A 3887-nucleotide genomic window follows, 5' to 3' on the forward strand; every position below is an offset into this window, starting at 1 on the left:
GCAACTTGTAAAAAATAAAAACTCTTATTATTTCCTGGAGAGAAACTGTATCAGGGTTGAACAAGTCCTGGTAGATTAGAGAGCTCATTTGACTTATCCAAAGTCAAATATGTAGTTAGAGGCAGAATCATGGCCACCATTCAGCTGCCTAAACTTCTGTTTCATAGTTTTGCTCGCTACCCTATTCTGCTTCCTAAAGTGTTAGGGGATGTTGTATAACAGGGGTATCTGTTGTCCGGGAGTTAAGTGTGCCATTATGTGAAACAAACCCATTACTAAGAAAGCCATTGGGAGAGGGAGAGAGTTATGAGAGGGGGAAAATTATACATAAACTTGAGCTAAATTCTGCAATATTAAAATGCAAAATTCTTAAGTTGCCATCATTAATATTCAAAGACAACTGTGGGCTAGAAATAAGAGATTAAGGAAGGTCAATGGTGGAGGTTATCTTATCTAGCCCAAGAGATGTGCATTGCCATAATCTATGCCAAGGAGATCTTGGGAAGGGTGGTGGGAAGTATATAACACCATCTAAAATTTTGCATTATTATTTTATTAGAAAAGAGACATTCTTATGAGAATTTGAAGAAAATTATACAGGAGGCAGTGGAAATCAATATGCTATTTTTAAGGAAGCAGAACAGTTGAGTGTTTGCTAAGTTTATTCCCTCTGCCTTTCAGAGTTAGAGTATTCCAATACTTTCACAGTTAGAATAAAATGTTAGCTTTGGGTTGGCATATATGGCCTTCATTTTGTTGGAATATGTTCTTTCTATACCCAATATGTTGTGAGTTTTTATCTTGAAAAGATGTTTAATTTTTTGAAATGCTTTACTTCATCTGAAACAATCCCATGATTTTGGCCTTTCATTCTATTAATGTGGTGTGTCACATTTGTTGATTTTTGGATGGTGAAACATCCTTGCATTGCAGGAATAAATCCCACATGCTTGATCATGGGCTAGAGCTGGTGGTATGCACACTCATCAGTGAGGACCACCTCGGGTACCTGTGGAATGGCAGGGGTCAGTTTCAGACACACATAGTGGCGTAGCAGCAAGGACCAGGGCCAGCCACGGGGGCAGGGCCAAATGTGATTACAGGAGCAGCTGTGGGGACTCTGGCTGTCAGGGTGCAGTCCTGGGGCCACAGTGTCTCACCATGGGCCATGTGCATGATAGTGGAGTCTAATGACAAGGCTGTGTGGCTTGAAGTTACAGGAACACAGCTAGAGGTGAATAAGCCAGAAGACAGGGAAGGAGCTGGGCCAACAAGTAGTTCTGGGAGCCTTGGCCTTCTGATGTACTCCTTTTTTTTTTTTTTTTTTTTCTTTTTTAAATATTAATTAATTATTTTTAACAAGATTACTTTATTTTATTTATCCATTTTTGTAGAGAGGAAAAAGGAGAAAAAGAGGGAGAGAAACATCAATGTGCAATTGCCTCTCATGTGCCCCCAACTGGGGATCTGGCGTGCAACCTAGTCACGTGCCCTGACTGGGAATCGAACCAGCAACACTTGGTTCACAGGCAGACGCTCAATCCACTGAGCCACAGCAGCCAGGGCTTCTGGTGCACTCTTATGGCTGCAGGGTCTCACCACAGAAGTATGCACATAAATGCACACACATTGTTGTAGAGGCCCACGTCAAGAGCTGGACAAGCAATGGTACCAAGAGTACCATGTGGAGTCTTAGTCCTGAGCATGCGCGCAATGATGGGGCTCAGCCATGTAGGTCAAGGCTGGTGTGTTGCACTTGCACAGCTGCAGAGGCTGCGTTGTGGATACCACACTGGGGTCCGCGGCAGAAGAGGAAGCTGGGGAAGTCTCGGATAGATGGTATCTGTGAACAAGGGAACCCGTGGGGCAAAAAACACGTGAATTCTGCACGCGGTCCTTGGCAGCTGTGCTGGCCATTGTGTCTTCAGCGGCAAAAGCCGCTGGGGTCCTTGCTGCCCACGTGCGTGAGGGAAGCGAGGTCTGTCCCTCACCGTGGCTGGCCGCAGTCGCCCGTGCCCTTTTACCTTATTCCCAATGGTCTGCATATGGCTCAGCTGGACTGGTCTCTGGTTGGGGTGAAGCCGAAGCAGTTCCTTGCTGTGAGGCCTAGAAAGCTCCAGAAGGCTCAGCCACTGGCTGCCCAGGGAAATCCTTTCTAGTTGGGAGGTTCCCTGTCAACCCTGAGCAGTGCTGGTCTGGGGGCATGAAGCAGGTGACATGAAGCTATTCTTCCTTCCCTGTTTGTGTGGATACCCTCAGGTTTTGTGTTCCGCTGTGTTGTTGAAATTTCTGCAGTGGACTCAGCTCTCCCAGAGCAGTTTTTGTTCTTGGATGGCTGATTTTTGATCTTTGTTGAGGAATGGAGGCTGGAGTTTCCTACACCGCGATCTTGGTGTATAATTATGTCCCATACTTACATTACAAATTATTTATAGTTTATCAGAAATAAACATTTTTTAATTTATTTTTTTTCTATTACAGTTGTCCCACTTTTCCCCCCATTGCTCCCTCCACCCTGCCCACCCCTTCTCCCACAGTCAATCCGCACCCCGTTGTCCATGTCCATGGGTCATGGAAATCAAAATTTAACTAAGCCCTGTGACTTTTTGTTTGTTAGATCTCAGAATCCTGCCTTTCTGTGATCAAGAAAGTGGTTGTTTTATTGAGTGCATTTGTTTAATATGCCAGCAGGGATTTAACAGATCATGAGATGGGAAGTCTTCCAGCCTAAACAGGTAAAATAAAGGCTTGGTAGTTACAGCATTTGTAATAAATAAACAGTGTGACTTCAACTCTAGTGTAGTTCAAAGCCAACTAATTAATGTCCAAAATAAAGTTCTTGCAATTTACAAATAAGACATTTTTCCTGGATTTAATGGGTTAGCATCCTTTTTGGCATTTTCCTATTGACCAAACTAGGGCGTTGGGGTGAGAGAGGTGTTTGTTGGACTCACTAAGGTAGTTGCATCTGTTAGAACTCAGATGTGGATTGGCCTTGTAATCAATTTCATCTAAGTAGGTATTTTCAACATTGTTATGAAGGTCACAACTGAAGATTTAAATCAACCCCTACTGCAATATCACACCGTGTGGGTTTTCCTTAGCATTACTTTCATTTACCTGGCTGGTTTGGCTCAGTGGATTGAGCGTCGGCCTGCGAGCTAAGTGTCGCTGGTTCGATCTTCCAGTCAGGGCACATCAGAGAAGGAAAACTCTGATTCCAAAAAACCTCCGCTGCCTTGCGGCATACCTCTTCAGGGGAAAGGCTAAGGGAGTAAACCCCGACAGAAAATCCGGAGCCGGAGTCCCTAAGGCGGTTTGACGTTGTAGTCAACACCGGCAACTCCTGCGGCGCACCTGAAGCCAAACTGTATTGACTCCGTCTTTCCCTTGGATCCTTCAGCTGCGAAGAGAGGGGGGGTCTGCTGCATGGGCAACAGCAGACCCTCCATATCACCCTGCCCAGGCTCTGTAGCTTCAGCTTCACTGGAGAGGACACTCCAGCGCCATCGCAAGATGTCGATTCAACACGGGAGGAGACAGATACCGTGTCACTCCCGAGTCGGACTGCACAGCCATTCTCGGCGGTGCAGATATACTCTTAAGAAGCTACACCATCGTCTCTCGAGACGGACGGCTGCCGACGACGACGACGACTTTCATTTAACTGAAAGAAGAATTTCAACAAGAGGCCAGACCAGTTACTGACTTTCAGTGCATTAAAGAAGTCTTCTGGGGAGTCTCTATTCTAGTCATTTAATTTTTCTGATAGAAAATTATTGTCCCTTCACATAGTGGAATTTAGCACTTTTTTCTGAACTAAAACTTCTCCACTTGTAATTCAGATCTCTGGTAATAATGAAAGTATTTGCAAATATTTAGCACCT

Source organism: Furipterus horrens, unplaced genomic scaffold, assembly GCF_987537825.1.
Source record: "Furipterus horrens unplaced genomic scaffold, mFurHor1.1.pri manual_scaffold_7, whole genome shotgun sequence".
In the NCBI taxonomy this organism is placed as follows: Eukaryota; Metazoa; Chordata; class Mammalia; order Chiroptera; family Furipteridae; genus Furipterus; species Furipterus horrens.